General features: G+C 41.4%; 1 protein-coding gene and 1 long non-coding RNA gene across 4 annotated transcripts in view; one reads left to right on the top strand and one right to left on the bottom strand.

Annotated features, from left to right (window-relative positions):
- The window catches only part of PTN (pleiotrophin), an 89,338-nt gene that overhangs the window by 24,189 nt on the left and 47,326 nt on the right, over window positions 1-17,823 (top strand).
- Window positions 1-17,823, bottom strand: part of LOC106506761 — a 67,404-nt gene that overhangs the window by 23,840 nt on the left and 25,741 nt on the right. The window contains exon 5 of the long non-coding RNA XR_002340463.1: window positions 16,053-16,206. This is a non-coding gene — a long non-coding RNA (uncharacterized LOC106506761). The remainder of the gene's footprint in view (window positions 1-16,052; window positions 16,207-17,823) is intronic.

The raw sequence follows: 17,823 nt of genomic DNA on the forward strand, positions 1-17,823 counted from the left end.
TTACCTCATGAGTGCAGCCCTGTTCTTAGAGATTTATGATGTTTACCAAATCTGGCAGCTGGCTAATTTGTAGGAAAGGTGATGCTTTGGGAACCCATTCTGCGACCCAATGCACCCCTGGAGGGCTTTAGTCCCCCAGCTTATTGTTCTTGCTGAATTGCCAGCTGGTTTCTACAGCGAAGAAAGTGCTTTCCAGTCTCTTTTGGGCTCCCTTGATCCTTTGGTCTCTGCCATTGGTCATTTTTTGAAATAAAAAAAAAATGACCTCCTGTTTAAAAAGACATGAGGCCCCTCTTCTTAATGTGAGGTGACCTTGGCCTGTCTTTATACGTTTTGTTCCATTGTGCCACCTGACATACGCAGTTATGGAAAAGGCTTCACTTTGCATTTCTCAGGAACATGATTTGCTTGTCCTCCCAAAGGATTTTCTGATGGTATTTGTGTTCCTGTGTGACAGAGGAGGCCGTCAAGACGGAAATTCCAGGGGTAGCGATGGAAGCAGCGGAATGAAAGCACCTGGCTCCCAGGGTGCCCAGCGAGTGACTGGGGAGGCCGAGATGGGAGCTCAGGCTGTCTGACTCCAGCATCTTGACAACTGTCATTTCTACCAAGTCTCCGGGGATGGGATGTTGCTGGTCAGAGAGCTGCACTTTAAGAACAGGGTACCTGAGACTTGAAGAGAGAATCTCAGAATCAGGTACCTTTAGAGTAAGAAGGATCTTGAGCAATGTCCCTACTGAGAGGTTTACTGGCTGCCTTCCGTAGAGACTTGGGGTTCTAAAGGGGGGATGCAGCAGTCAAGGGGAGGCCCCCGTTTTGGTACAAAATATAATCAGAGCAGCGTGTTTTTATCTGTTTTATAGATTAGAGTCTTACACATACCTTTGTTTGATGAGGTTTTTGCTACTTAAAACAAAAGTGGATCTGCCAGTCTAGTCCAGCATTTTCTTTTCAATGTGCAAATGCAGAAGCAAAGGCAGAGACTTACTTAAGATCCCAGAAGCGCCAGCACTAGGTCTTTCGGGTACAGCACGCTCCCTCTCACACTCTACAATTCAGCTGCACGTTGGTGCTGGGCTCTGGTCTCTCTGCTCCAAACCCGCCCTTCTACACTCTCCCTGTGCTGCTGGGGTTGGGGCCTGGAGAACACGTTACTGTTTTCCAGTTGGCTCCAGGTTAAGCTGTCAATAAGAGGTACTAGAGGGAGCTTCAGAGTAACTCAGAGGTTTAAGTGTCTGGGGTTTTGTTTGTTTGTGGGCTGGTTGGATTTTTTTGTCTGAGTCCAACTAGATTTCTTCTTTCCAAATTTCAGGACTCTACTTCACAAACAACACATTAGAGAGCTGGCGAAGTTGTGATTTAAACCTAGTTTGTGATTCCGTAATGCTCACAGTTAAATGTTGTGTTTGATTTTCAGCACTATCAGCCCAGAGGCTATAAGAGATAGAGGGCTGCCACATAACTTCTCCTCTGTGATTTGTGACAAGAACTTAGACCTGAGCTTGTCACTTCTTTCTCTAATCACTCAGAAGAACCCAGCCCACACCACAGCCCTCACAGTTGTCATGGCTGCCATAGTGGTCAAGGACATCAGCCATCTGGGCTCTGAAGGTCCTTGAGGAGGCACTTTATCACAATCAGCCACAGGTGTTCATTGGATTAATTACGATGCACTGCATTGCATCATTATTAGTCTCCTATTTATCATGGTGAGCCCCTCACCATGTTCAGACACAAGGACACAGCCAAATCAATCCCTAAATGCCATTGATGGGCCCCTGATTGCTGATCTTATACCTGCTGTCAATTTCTCTGTCAATCAGGACCAGACATGAGATAAACCACATCATTTATTTTAACAGAGAGAGTGCACATAAAAATTAACTATATGTAAAGTTATTAACTAGGGGACTAAAAATAAAACATTAAGGAATCATGAAGCATCCCAAAGCAACACATAGAAGGATGGGTCTGGACCTAAGAGAACATAAAAATAGGTGTAATATATATTGCACATTCATTTATATACTTTTCTTTGACTTCTAAGCCTATCAAATCTGCTGAGACCGAGTCTGCATTCTTATAGCACTTTTTAATTACTTCTCCCATGCCAGCTTGCATTGTGCTATTAATATCTCTATACATGTGTGCTTTCCTCAGTGGTGACTCATCTCTGCTATATGCCCTGAAACATGAAACAAAGTAGGTCAATACATATAGAAGAGAATAATGAGTCATAATACTGCTGAGCCTGAGTTACTCAGTAGAGACCCTATTCTGGAGAGAGGGCCTGTCTTGGGATTCTATCTTCAGGGTATTGTATGGTTTTTGGAAAATTTTGGCCCTGTTGCATAGCCTAATGCTCTCCTTCTATGACTCCAAATCAGATACTTTCTTCAGCCATTCTAATGTGATTTCTCAGCAACTAATAAGAGAGACTGAATAATAAATGGACATCTATGCTGGTCCAGCAAGACTGTGCATGATGAACATCCAATGTGGAGAACAGGTTATGTTCCAAGAGGATGTAAGTTCTTGTTGGGTTCTTAGGTGGATTAAATGAAGCTTCCCAACAAGACTGATAGGATATCTATAGACCACTGATTTCAAATCTGTTTAGAGAGAGGGACAAGATTTGTACTTGCCTTATGAATTTTCAGAAAACTACCCATATGTGAATTGAAATGAAAAATCTTAGAATTTATTTCATCCTTTGACAGTTATGAAAGGGTTGGCTGAGTGCAGAACCTGACAAGGGAAAAAGTGAGTTTAGGTCAATTTTTTGTTGTTGTTGTTGTTGTTGTTGTTGTTGCAAACAAAATCCCACCTGACTAGTATAAGCAGTGAGAGATGAATAAGGGAAAGAGATAGGTCCCACAATTATTGAGAGAGATGAACAAATAGATTCTAGTTTGGACGTCTGACAATGACTTTTAAAGACACACTGCAGAGCTGAGCTACTATAGGAGTTGCTGTCTTTGCCACAATCAAATAACTTAGATTCAGGAAGCTGCTAGCACAGTGCTCACCCCATTTCTGCTGCAAACTGGAAGGATGGAAATCAGGATTCCTGGCTAAACCGCAAGACAAATAACAAGGCTACAGCCTCCAGAACCAAGTTGTCCTACTACAATCCTCACCCATTAACCAGGTGCCACACCCTTTACATTTGCCGATGGCATTCCCTAAGTTTCTTATGAGGCACCTGATCGTAATTCCCTAAACCACCTGCAAAACATCTCTAAGATGGACTGGGAAATAATTATCTATCTATCTATCTATCTATCTATCTATCTATCTATCTATCTATCTATCTATCTTTTGGCCACCCCACGATATATGGAGTTCCCAGGCCACGGATCAGATCTGAGCTGCAGTCCTGACCTAAGCCCAGATCCTTAAGCCACTGTGCCAGTCCAGGGATCGAACCTGCCCTCCCGAGATGCTACTGATCTTATTGTGCCACAACCAGAACTCTTACTTTTCCTTTAAAAAAAATGTTCTGTTTTGTTACTCTTTCTGCTTTTTGCTTTTCACTTTCTGCTTCTTGGAAGAGGTTAGAGATGGGTGTTGAATCAGCCAATACATGATACAGACTTGGAGAAAGACAAGTCAGATGACTCAGAGAAGTCTGTCTGGAGACCCGTGTGGGAGTAAGGGCAGTCAGGAGGATTCTTGGCTTCCAGAGGCTGGGTGAGGGGTAGGCAACCCACAGGAGGAGAGAGTGTTACTAAAATACCCGGGGTAAAACACCTAGAAGCATTTTGTAAAAACTTTATAGGATAAATAACATGGACCATAGTATAAAATTATGTCAGCATTTTTACCATGTTCAATCTTTGAATTTTCATCTGATGCAATAATCTCAACAGGTAAAAAAGTAAGGGAATTGGTTTGAATATCAACTAATTCCTTCCCTCCATAATTTATGTTTTACACATTTGTTTTATAGTAAATTAGAGTATGGTTCTATTTAAAATTCAGTTTTTTTAATTTTTGTTAAAAATAATAGACTTTTCTAGCTCTCTTTCCACCTTACTTTTTTTGGTCAGCTCTTGGACTACATACTAAAAATCTTCCCTGTTCATTAAATATGAGGGAGGGATGGGAGAGTAGTTTAAATAATAAACAGCAACATTCTTTCAAAAGGTAGGTATTTAAAGTGAATTTGAAAGCTGAGATAAAGAAGGCAGCTCAGAAACTGTAGCGATTGTGGCTAAACATATGCAAAGACAGGAAATAGACAGAACAAGCTGCCCAGACAGGATGTCAAGCCAGGCAAAGCATCTTCAGCATCTTCCATCTCCGCCTTTAGTAGGCATCCCTTGTCTGTGCCCTGCCTCATTTATCAGCTCTCTTTGATTGGAAGTAAAGCAAGTAAACTGTCCTAAGAAATGTACACCGCAGAGACTCGAAGAGAAATGGGTGGGTCATTTGGCTGCCTCATTGCCCCACCCCCTAATTTATATTCATTTTTCACTGGAGTATGATTACAACTGTAAAATTTTAAAACTGGCTTTGAGAACTACTGGTACCAAAAATAGACAATAATTAATGTGCCATCCTTCAGAAAACATCACAACTCCCCCATGTTGGTATTGTCTTGTAGTTTTTATAGATTTCTCAGAGCTTTAGAAGTGCACACATATTTTATCTATTTTTTTAAAGAGAGATTATGACTTTATTTATTTATTTTATTTTTTTGTCTTTTTCTAGGGCCACACCCGCAGCATATGTAGGTTCCAGGGTAGGGGTATAATCGTAGCTGTAGCCCCAGGCCTAATGCCAGAGCCAGGGAAATGCCAGATTTAAGCCACATCTGTGACCTACACCACAGCTCAGTGCAATGCCAGATCCTTAACCCACTGAGCAAGGCCAGGGATCAAACCCACAACCTCATGGTTCCTGGTTGGATTCATTAACCATGAGCCACGACGGGAACTCCATGAGTTTTTTTTTTTTTTTTAATTACGCAATGAATGTATTACATTTACAGTTGTACAATGATCATCACAATCCAATTTTATAGGATTTCCATCCCACAACCCCAGCACATCCCCCACCCCCCAAACTGTCTCCTCTGGAACCATAAGTTTTTCAAAGTCTGTGAGTCAGCATCTGTTCTGCAAAGAAATTCATTCTGTCCTTTTTTCAGATTCCACATGTCAGTGAAAGCATTTGATGTTGGTGTCTCATTGTCTGACTGACTTCACTTAGCATGATAATTTCTAGGTCCATCCATGTTGCTAAAAATGCCTTTATTTCGTTCCTTTTAATGGCTGAGTAATATTCCATTGTGTATATGTACCACTTCTTCTTGATCCACTCCTCTGTCCATGGACATTTAGGTTGTTTCCATGTCTTGGCTATTGCAAATAGTGCTGCAATGAACACTGGAGTACATGTGTCTTTGCAAGTCATGGTTTTCTCTGGGTAGATGCCCAGGAGTGGGATTGCTGGATCAAACATAGTTCTATTTTTAGTTTTCTGAGGAATCTCCATACAGTTTTCCACAGTGGTTGCACCAATTTACAATCCCACCAACAGTGTACTAGGGTTCCTTTTTCTCCACACCCTCTCTAGCACTTATTGTTTGTAGACTTTTTGATGAGTTTATTTTTTATTATAGTTGAGTATAGTGTTTGGTCCATTTCTGCTGTACAGCAAAGTTACCCAGTTTTATAAATATATATATATATATAAATATATAAAATATATTCTTTTTCTCACATTATCCTCCATCATGCTCCATCACAAGTGATTAGATATAGTTCCCTGTGCTATATGGCAGGATCTCACTGCTTATCCACCTCCAATGCAATAGTTTGCATCTACTAACCCAAAAGTCCCAGTCCATCCCACTCCCTTCCTATCCCCTGTGGCAATCACAAGATTGTTCTCCATGTCCAAGAGTTTGTTTCTTTTCTGTAGATAGGTCCTTTCTCAAATTAGATTTTTTTTTCTCAATTTTTTATTTTTTTCCAGTATAGCTGGTTTACAGTATTCCAATTTCTCTTTTTCTCACATTATCATGCTCCATCATAAGTGTCTAGATATAGTTTCCAGGGCAATACATCAGGGTCTCATTACTTATCCATTCCAAAGGCAATAGTTTGCATCTACTAACCCCAAATTCCCAGTCCATCCTACTCCCTCCCCCTCCCCTTTGGCAACCACAAGTCTGTTCTTCAAGTCCATGATTTTCTTTTCTGTGGAAAGGTTCATTTGTGCCATATATTGGGTTCCAGATATAAGTGATATGGTATTTGTAGTTCTCCTTCTGACTTACTTCACTTAATATGAGAGTCTCTACTTTCATCCATGTTGCTGCGAATGGCATTATTTTGTTCTTTTTTAGGGCTGAGTAGTATTCCATTGTGTATATATTCCCCATCTTCTTAATCCTTTCATCTGTGGATGGATATTTAGGTTGTTTCCGTATCTTGGCTATTGGAAGAGTGCTGCAGTGAACACACGGGGGCTTGTATCTTTTCCAATGGAAGAGTTGTCCAGATATATGTCCGGGAGTGGGATTGCTGGATCATATGGTAGTTCTATATTTAGTTTTCTGAGGTACCTCCATACTGTTTTCCATAGTGGTTTTAACAATTTAGATTCCCAGCAACAGTGCAGGAGGGTTCCCTTTTCTCCACACCCTCTCTAGCATTTGTGCTTTGTAGACTACTAATAATAGCTATTCTGACTGGTGTGAAATGGTACCTCATTGTAGTTTTGATTTGTATTTCTCTAATAACGTTGAACATTTTTTCATGGGTCTGTTGGACATCTGTACGTCTTCTTCAGAGAAATGTCTATTCATGGCTTCTGCTCATTTTTCAATTGGATTTTTTCTTTCTTTCTTTGCTGTTGGGTTATATGGATTGTTCATATATTTTGGAGATTAAGCCCTTGTTGGTTGCATCATTTGCAACTATTTTCACCCATTCTGTAGGTTGTTCTTTTATGGTTTACTGCTGTGCAAAAGCTTGTCAGTTGATTAGGTCCCACTGGTTTATTTTTGCTTTTATTTCTGTTGCTTTGGAGACTGACCTAAGAAAACATTTGTATGGTTGATGTAAGAATATGTTTTGCCTACGTTTTCTTCTAGGAATTTTATGGTGTCTTGTCTTATGTTTATGTTTTTAAGCCGTTTCAGGTTTGTTTTTGTGCATAGTGTGAGGGTGTGTTCTAGTTTCATTGATTTACATGCAGCCATGGAGTTTACCCAGCACCACTGCTGAAGAGACTGCCTTTTCCCCATTTTATATTCTCGCCTCCTTTGTCAAAGTTTAATTGACCGTAGGTGTCTGGGTTTATTTCTGGGTTGTGCATTCTGTTCCATTGGTCTGTACGTTTGTTTTTGTACCAGTACCACACTGTCTTTATGACTATAGCTTTGTAATATTGTCTGAAGTTTGGGAGAGTTATGCTTCCTGCTTGTTTTTGTTCCTCAGGATTGCTTTGGCAATTCTGGGTCTTTTATGGTTCCATATAAATGTTTGGGTTGTTTGTTGTAGTTCTGTGAAAAAAAAAAATGTCATGGGTAATTTGATAGAGATTGCACTGAATCTGTAGATTGCTTTGGGTATTATGGCCATTTTAATGACATGAATAAGTCAGCTCTCTGTCCAGTTAGAAGCATTCTTCAAAATATTTAAGTGGCCTTCCCATTCATACATTTATGTAATGTTTTACTCTAACAGATATGTATCGAGTGATTTCCAGGTACCAGGTTTGGGGAATCCAGGTACCCTTCCTGTTCTGCCCTAAAAAGAATTACATTGTCAGGAATGAAATAGCTTCAGATGCTATACCTCAGTGGATCCAGCAGAATAAATTATCAGTGAGAACTTCATGGAAGCTGAGACCAACCATAGGGAAGTGTCAATATCCACATTTAAATCTTAAATTCAAGGAAACTGTCATGTAAGCCATTGTTATCTAGCGAATTTGAGTTGCTCCTCTAAGCAGTGACTGCTTGTGGCATTTGTGGAAAATTAGTGACATTGATCATGATGGTGGTGTACATTAATCCAGTTCTTCTCATGTGAGGAATTTGAAGCCTTGAAGAGTGAAGTGCCTGCCCAGGATTGCATGTTAGAAAGTGGCGAAGCCAGAACTAAAGGGCCAGATACCTCTTTCTCAATGCTGTGATTTTTCCCACCTTATTTAGCTCTGTTACTTGAATGACAGCTTCTTATTAGGGCATTGTAACGCAAATATGATCTTCCTAAAACACAGGATGGATTTTATTTTTGAGGTGTTCAGATATCTGAACATCTCAGGAGTTGTCACATTTAGTGATGCAAAGTAAGGACAAGTAGATACGAGCAAGGAGGTAAATAAATTCAGAGTACATTTCCAAATCTGCTGGAAGATGAAAACTCAGCTATTTTTGTTATCCTTGGTCCAGATTTTTCTGTTTCTATAAAAGAAATTTGTGAGTTAAGCTGTATAACCATTGGTTTTGGCGTTTTTTCAAAGGGTTTCTTTCATTCTGCAGAAGACCTCATTTATTCCTAGCTCTCCCTGCTCCCAGGGGGGTGGAAACTAAGCCAGGGCATCTGATTTATATAATTAGCCTTTCGTGAGTATGGATGGCCTCTCACTCCAGGATGAAGTGAGGTGAATTTGAGGAAAAACACTCTTCCTTTATCCTCCTCCTCACCCTCCCTCCCCACTCGGGTTCTCATTTGTAACCCGATTTACCAGGGAAAGCAAGGATTCTACAATCCAATGTGATCTCACCCTGTCAAAGCTTTCAGCCAGAAAGACTTAGAGGCCATCAATTTCATAATAATGGGTGTATAATGACGGTCCCTTTGGTATTGCTCTCACCCAAATCCCCATTTAGAGACGGCGACTGGAAGGACAAAGGCTCGTGTTTCAGGAAGGGCAGGTTTAGGGTAGATCAGCCATGGCAATCAGCATTGGCTCACATGTCCAGGACCTAATGAGAATCTGGCAGAGGCCCAAAAGGAGCTGAATCCACTTTGCCTCTGCATTCTAGTCTGCCTTTCACTGCTTTTCATGAGAATCTGTGGGGGTGTGGAGGAAGAGGTAAGGGAGCCGTGCAGGGAGGGGTGGGCACAAGAGTATTTGCTGCAGGTTAGTGTCTGTCTTGCTTATAACACTGACAATAGAACCTCTGATTGTTTCTTCTCTGAGAGAGTCTTCCACAGTCTAGTCTCATTTTGTGAGATGCTCAAGGGCCTTGCTCTTGCTGTGTGGTTAAGTATGTACACTTGATAGTCACGAGGTTTCCCCTTGATTCGAGCTCACGTGAATTTGCCAGGTTTACTATCTGTCTCATCTTTATTTTCTCCGTCATGCATCTTCTTAGCTCAAAACCTGACAGTGCTAGAAAATGTAGATGGTCAGAAAAGTGTCACTTACAGATGGAAAAACTAGGAAAGGTGCAAAATGGTTATTTAGGACTAATGCCAAATTTTCTGGCAAAGTAGTTTTAGATTTCTATTTGAAATTTGCCAGAATATGTCAGTAACTAGGGGGAATGTGTTTCTTGCAAATACCTTTCCTATCAAGCTGTCAGGGCGCAGGTGATGATCCACTGGTAGACCAGGAATGGATCTCAGCAGAAACATCTTCTTGCCTGAACATACAGACGCGTATAGTGTTGCCTTGGATTCACATAAAATGAGAAATTTTTACTTTGGGTGCTAATCCCAGAGATAGATGGAAAAAAAAACAAAACCAGGTTTCAGACAGATGAGTAATAGATTATTAAACGTTTACATCTTGGGAGGGAGGAGGACATATGGTGGATGCTGCAGAATTATTGAATTCTCACCAATAATTTAAGTTTGAGATTGATCTGAATTTAACATTCACACTTAACATTCTTAGACTAAGAGTACATACTCGTTGTTTTCTGGCCTCTGCGTGGTTACCAAGTTGCTTGACCGTGAGGCCACTGGCCAGTCACTTTCTTAGGTTGCAGTTTCATCTTGGGGACATTGAGTTGCTTGGCCAAGATTATTGAAATAAAGATTGATTCTGTGGAGCCCAGAGACTACATCTGCTACACTTGCTTTCCCACCTATAAAAGCATTTCCTCTGGATGAGTGTATATTTTATGTTTTTAGTTCCCAACGCTCTGAGCAGGTGTCCCAGCTGCTACATTGCCCAGCTCCCAAATGGTGCCATCAAGTTGTTTCAAGAAAGAACAATCCCAGAGGCCCAGGCCTTTAGCTGCACTCTTGTCTTAAGAAGATGTGACACCAGTAATAGGCATCTGCGTTTGAAACAGTTGGCCCCTTCTAGATAATTCGATTTGGGAAATGTGCTGTGGTGCTTTTCAGCCCCTGGGCTTTTATTTTCATGAACTCACAACGTGTACTCCACGCCAGCCTCCTACTCTCTCCATTTCTCTCCTGGCACTCCTCTTCTTTTGCCCTCTCTGTTTCTTAGCTTGCTTTTCAGCCAGTTGGGCTTTCTTCTTCATCTCCTGCTTATTGATGAATGAGTTTCATTCATCTTTCTCTCTTTCCTTTTTTTTTGGGGGGGGGGAGATACACAAGGGGGTAATCTATGAATAGCTATAGACTTTGCCTGCTCCCATTTTTCCACTTGACTGTCCAGTTCCATGGAGACAGAAAACGGAGAGAAGCAGCAGGGTGGGAGGCACTGGGGTCAGAGGTCAAGAGTGGCCACCTTTTGAATTAAAGCTTCTGATTTCCACTGGGGATAACATATTGTCACCCAGAGTAACTGTGCAAGTACTTGACTGTCAGAAGGCTCAAAGCAAAGGGAGAGAGGAGAGAAAAAGGAGGGAAGATCAGGGGGAAGGGGAGGAATGCAAACTCCGGGATCAGTTAATGCTATTTGCAGTGTTTTTTAAGATTGTGTTTGGTGACTGCATGCAAGAGCCATTATGCTTTGTACCACTCAGTGTATCTTCTCAAGGGGTGGACCTGAATATACTGTGCAGCCTGTATGCAGAATACTGCCTCCCTACCTTGTAGACAACTTTATTTAAAACTATTTAATGAGGTGGCACACTATTGTGCAACATCAAAGCTTCAGGGAAAGGTTATGCTACATGTTAAATTTATTTTATTTTATAGAGACTTGCCAGAGCAGCACTCAACAGGCCATTTGTTGGCCTTATTGGGCATTTATATACGCACTTAAGTTTATCTGCTTTATTGTCTTTGTGATTAGCTCTTGGCTAAACTGCCAGAAATTCTGTAAAAGTATTTAGTGATGTTCGTTCTTCACTCATATGTGCAATTTTAACACCCTCAGATATAATTGTGATGGGGAATGGATTCACAACAAGATCAAACTGTAATTTTCCCACTGGACTTTTAAAGGCTTGGTCTCCATCTGTTCTTTATGTCCACAGCACTAACCTCAGCAGTGTTCAGTAATTGTGTGTGGAAAGAATGAAAGTTAGACAAAGGGGGTTTAAGAATTTTTAGTCATCTTAGGTACTTTTTACATGCTAGGATATGACTTGGTTTATATCAAATAATCTTAATACAAATTGATAGTCATCCTAAGAGAAGTTTTCATGTGATTAGGCTTCAGTTTTGTCTGGGGTAAGATTTTTCATTCTAATAATACATTAATAATCAAATGGACTCCTCAAAATACAACCATTCAACCTAAGTCTACAATAAGATAGATGGGTGTTCCATAAAACAGTCAGCTTAAAATCGGCAATTCATCAGAATTACTTGGGAAACTTAAACATTCTTCTTCCTGGGCTTCATAGCTGGTGATTCTGATGTGTCACTTGTTTTGTAAACTACTGTCATAGCTCAAGGAAAATAAAGAAAGAATAAGTCTTGCAAATAAACTCCTCAAGTCTGAAGCACTTAGTACGTTTCAGAGGCATATACAACAAAATTCCATTATAACAATAGCAAAATAAATAAATAAATAAATAAATAGCAGAGAGAGAGGGTTATAAAACAAAGCTATTTCCATGTCTGATGCAGCTGGCCCATAGAAACAGTGCCTTATTGATATGATTACAATAAATACTATACAATGAATAAACATGAACATCAGTGCTTCTCTTTGAGGCCATATAAGTAATAGCTATTGTTTTGTGAAGAAAACTAAATTGCATACAGTTTACATGGAGAGAGTGGAGACCAGAGCAGAACTGATATACTTTTTGAGTTATTTTGAGATATTTATGCAACTATGTCCTACCATTAAATAGCACATGTTCTATATTCCAGCCACCTACCAAGAAAATAAAATGAGGTAATTCAAATAGAAATGGCTTAATATTATAAAAGCACTAAGTAAGTATAAGCTGGAGTCTACTATTGCATTCTTCTTAACAAAATTTCAGTTCAATGACAGCGATGTCAATATTGAATACCTTGTGAAATTGTTAATCTGGAAAACATAACTCAGAAGGGATTTGAGGGAGAGGGTGCTGGTGGCCCAGTAAAACTTCCTGTGATATTTGGCCTTGGTTGGTGATATATTCAACTTTGCATTCATTTTTGATTTCCATTCTTTGCTTTATCTAGTCGATTCTGAAGATGTTTTTTCACCAAATTTCACTTGATGGCTAGAACTATTTATTTTCATTTTAAAAGCAGTCAGACTCTTCCTTTGACCACTAGTAAGATACTGTGTTGCAATATCAACAACATTCAAGCCAGTTTGGTAAGTGAGAAGCAGCACACATGGGATGTTGCCTCTGTTTTGTTTCTTACTAGCTATGTCAACTTCTGCTCTGAGGATTAGGTTTCACCTCTGGAGCATGGGGATCATACAGACTGCCCCGCTTGCTTCACAAAATTGTTGAGATCAAGTTTAGGAAGTCTGCGCAATACTCCTTCTAAATCATAAACTACTGAATAAATGTAGGGACCTTTTGGGCTTTACTTTCTTTCCTCATTAATTATCATTCTACACAGAAATAATTTTTATAATATTTATTTCTAAAAAGGATGCCCTTAAGATGAATTATTCAAAAACCCAAGACATAACAAAAATAATTAATTACTAGAACTTTTAGGAAGTACATATTAATGTTGTGCTTCTTATCCTGGATTTTCGACAATCAAGAGTAAAGGTTACCTCTACTTTGTTAGGTTGTGATCCTCAGATGCTAAGATGTATTTTTAAATCATGCTATTAACTGAAAAACCATATTGAGTTCAAAGAACAAGAAAATGGAAGAGAAACTCTGGACCTTTCTATTTATTACCTATATATCTGAATTGAGCAGTATGCTCACTCCTCCTCTCTCTTTTTCAACGTCCTGTCCAGTCTTTCTGTGAGCCGGTTCACCTCCAGCACTGTGACACCCTCACTGCTGTCTCTCTCCTGGTGGATTTGCAGCCATGTGCAGTGAAGGTCCCCTCCCCCCAGCATTGTTCTGTATACCACCCATGGGTTCCTCGCCATGGCTTAGGGCTCCCGCCTTCCTGCTTTCTTTCCCATGTCAGTCTTAACTGCAGGAGTGCTTTACTGTCCTATGTCAGTTCTATTTCCCCAACTGCCTTAGTTCATTTCTCTGCTTGACATATTTGGCAAATCTTCAGGATACGTTTAGGAAACTCGAGCCATATAAGGATGCTGATTGGAGAAGCCACGTTTTTAGCACATACAGTACAATACCTTTTATATTTTTTCTCTCACTGGACCATCAGCCTGCCCCCTTTGCAATTATCCCAAATACTCTTGAAGAGCCTATTTGCACAACAAATGGTGAACAAGAGAGAATTCAGCTTAAGGTACATGTGGAATAACTCCATTATAAAAGAGTTAATCCCATGGGAGTTCCCATCGTGGAGCAGTGGAAACGAATCCCACTAGGAACCATGAGGTTCCATCCCTGGCCTTGCTCAGTGGGTGAAGGATCTGGCGTTGCCGTGAGCTGTGGTGTAGGTCACAGATGTGGCTCGGACCTCGCGTTGCTGTGGCTGTGGTGTAGGCCGGCGGCTACAGCTCCGATTGGACCCCTAGCCTGGGAACCTCCATGTGCCACGGGTGTGGCCCTTAAAAGCCAAAAAAATAACAAAATAAAAATAAAAATAAATAAATAAAAGAGTTAATCCCTAACAACACAGCGGGAATGGATTAGACGAACTTTGTACTATATTCGAATAGGATTTTGGAAATGGAACCTTCAGCTAGGCAAGGTCGTGCTCAGGAATTGGAGTTACGTTCCCTTGGGGTTGAACTGATGAACTCAGGAAAAAGTGAAAGCCTGTGCAGGTAATCTGAGACACAGAGAAGAGCTGCCTCCATGCCCTTCCGCAGCCCTTCTCCCAACACCCACAGTCCTCCCTCACTAGTCAGGAGACCAGCCGCGAGTAGGCCTGCTGGGCCCTGGTGCCTCTTTGTCTCTGCCATTGGAGCATCTAACGCTGATGCCTGCTCATCCCTTCCAGCGCCTACCAGGCTTTACTGTCTCTGAAACACCTTCCCTAACTCACCCCTGACTCTCAAGAAAAAGCGAGATCCTTGCTCCTCCCTGATTCCATGATGCTCCTGCATCCTCTCTATCGTTGGCTTATTGGCCAGTCTCCTCTACACCCCAAGGTGAGCTCCTTGAGGGCGGGTACCAAGCTATGTTTCACTCTCTGTCTCTGGTATCTAGAACCATGGCTGACACCTACAAAACACATGATAAATATTAATGAGAATTAATGCATGAAGAAATAAGGGAAAGATTGGTGAGTGTATTTAAAACAGCTGGTGCATTTTTATGTTTCTCAATTACACTGCTGGGATCAACCACCTGTGCCTTAGGTGCTATGGACACTCTGATGGTCACAGAACTCTGAGTCAAATGCGGTAAAAGATATAAAAGTGTTTAAATAGTGAATTTTAATGTAATGCTAATGCTCTATCATCTATCCATCCATCCATCTATCTATCTATCTATCTATCTATCTATCTATCTAATCTATCAAGAGAGAAACAGGATTCACATTTTAAAGAGAGAAGTGTCATTGCTACCTCATAGGGGACAGTCCCCTCACTGAGGCCTTTGGTTCCCACATTGCTTCCACTACAAGATTTAAGGTCAAAGGGCATGGGCTCTCCGTGAAAGGATTTTAAGCATAGCCCCAGTGAAGGGGACCTTGGAGAATTTGGCCCTTATGGTAGAATGCGGGGCTTCTCTGGCCTTCTAAGCAAAGAGCACTGTTAACTTGGCAGCCCCTGTGATTCTAGGGTCAGGACAGGATTTCTGGTACAAGGGTCAGAGGTTTAGTTCCTTAGGACTGATCCTCAGGCAGAGAAGTTCAAAATAGAAGGGTAGTGTTTCTTGACACCTGTCCTTTTCACAAGGGCAGAAACAAGAAGGAGGAGTCGGGGCAGGTTCCCTGTCCAAGGTCTCAGGTTGTACATTGGATGGGAGCATGGTTTTTGGTAATATTGACACCGTCTGCCTCCTCCTTGGAGATGACTACCCACTGTACTTGGTGGTCTTGTCAGGAGGCTGTTGTGTCCCTCAGAGGCCTCTCCGAGGTACAGACCAGGATGCACTTTGCACTGACGGGTATGGCACTTCCTAGTTCAGGCTCTAGCTCTTTTCCTTATGACTTGATCTTTTTAAAACGCAGCATTCCTGTTTGTAAAATGGGTTAGTAGTGATGGCTAGTGGGATCATATGAGGATTAAATGAGATAAGAGAGTGCAAAGCATTTAGTAGTGTGCCCGGAACCTCCCCCCGCAAAAAAAAAAAAAAAAAAAAGAAGAAAGAAAAAGAAAGAAAAGAAAAACAGCAATAACAGCGAATATCAGTCAGTTGGTGTGAACTGGGTAGAAGCAGTCCATTTTTGGCACCAGGATGCCCAAATAACATGACCTCAGGGGCTACCAAAGTTGGATATAGGGCTGGATACATTGTCAATGAACAGTATTCTGGCTGTGAATGCCCCCTGGTAAGTAGCATGGGCCCACAGAGGAGGCATGTGGGAAAGCTCAGTGCAGTTTTTTATTGAATCCCGAGGGCAGTGAACATTCTCTTTGCTCTCAGTACTTAGTAAGACACTCTCTAGAGTTCCCCGATTATTTCCATTAGTCACAGGCTCACCAAGTCTCACCTGGAAATGATTCCACGAAGAATCTGGAAAAGAGCAAAGGCTCTCATTTCGCCAGCGACTTGGGGTTATTAACCAGGACTGAAGCTGTGCCATTCCTCTAAATCCCTGGATATGTTACACATCTTGCTTCGTTTCTTTGCTCGCAAGCTAAGTTCTGGATAAGAAACCAAAACAGAGTTAGCTCTTTTGAAATTCCTGGCAGTGAACCCTAACCCCTGCAGAGAGGTGGTGCCCATGAGCAAAGTGGGTTGAAAGAGTTGGACGCTTCCTGCTATTTTGGGCAGGAAGGCAGGAAATAGTCCTGATTTACAATAATTATGGGCAGCAGGGCCAGGAATAAAGCAGGGCTTCTATGAAAACAATCTGTTCTCAATACGGTATGCGGAGCCACCAAGAACGTGAACAGAATTTTGACTGGTGTCACCGGGTCTCAGGGGCCAGCCACCCAGTGGCCACGTATTCATTAACATGAATTAGAGTAAGAGGTTGATAGCTCCTTAATTACCAACATTTTTATGTTAAAAGCTACAGAAAGACTTGAAATTTTGAAAAACATTAACGTTAAAGAATCTACCGAATTAAATGCCTAGGATACTTTCCTTTGTCCAGTGTCTTCTCAGAGAGTCAGAAAGGTTTTGGACAGTTCAGATCAATATCTGGCTAAGTGAGGAAAAAGAAAATCTAAAGCATATTTACTCAGCTAATGAATACAGAGTTGGGGATTAGTTCAAAGTTTAATCAAAATTTGGATTAATACAAATCTCAGGATTTTAGAAAACTCAAGATGAGAAACAATAATGTTTTTGTATCGAAGAATCCTTACTGTACTCTGCAAGTTGCCCATGGGAACTTTAAGCATCATGAAGTTGCTCCTTAATTTTTTTTTAATAATGATTTTTACTTTTTCCATTATAGCTGGCTTACAGTGTTCAGTCAATTTTCTACTGTACAGCAAGGTGACCCAATTACACATACACATATACATTCTTTTTTCTCACATTATCATGCTCCATCGTAAGTGACTAGACATAGTTCCCAGTGCTTCACAGCAGGATCTCATAGGTATTTCCTGTCGAGAGTCTATAGCATAGCTGTTTCTAACTGTTCTTTGCTGCCTGCTTCTTCTGGCAGGTGGACAATGGGAAATAGATACAGAGCAAGCTTGTCACAGGATCAGGTGCTGCTGGCAGGAAATATCAGCATTTCCCCACCCAGCCCACAGGAGGAAAGCATGGATCCCTTCGGATCCTCCTGATCTGACTTATCTGGCTCTTTGGGATCTGTCCTTTTCGCCCCTTCAATTTCCCTCTCCAATCTTTCCTGTTCTGCTCCGAAAACCAGGAGGCTGACCTTTGTAGGAAACGTTAACAGATTCCTCTGCCACTGACTTTGGCCAGTGGAGGCGCCATCAAGAGGTCAAAGAGGAGGGAAGGAACGCGTCTAGGCTGTTTTCTGGATCCTCTTGCGCTGTCCTCTCCCTCAGTTCAAGCTTCCTTGAGGTCCGGACAATTATGTGTTCCACTTTCCACCTCGGACCCAAAGATGGTGGAACCGCCTCGTGGCTCACCTCAGGAGGTTTCAACACCTCCCTTTGGCTTCCCTTAACTCTTCTCCTGCCACTTAAAATAACGTACTCATGACAGGCTCCTTGATGAATCCCCGACAGCATGCCATCCGCTGCCTGCTCACACTCCTCTCTGCACCACTAAGGGAAACCTCCAGTCCACCTCTGACGAGATTACCTACTGTCTCAGTATCTTCTGCGGCTTTT

Source organism: Sus scrofa, chromosome 18, assembly GCF_000003025.6.
Source record: "Sus scrofa isolate TJ Tabasco breed Duroc chromosome 18, Sscrofa11.1, whole genome shotgun sequence".
NCBI lineage: Eukaryota > Metazoa > Chordata > Mammalia > Artiodactyla > Suidae > Sus > Sus scrofa.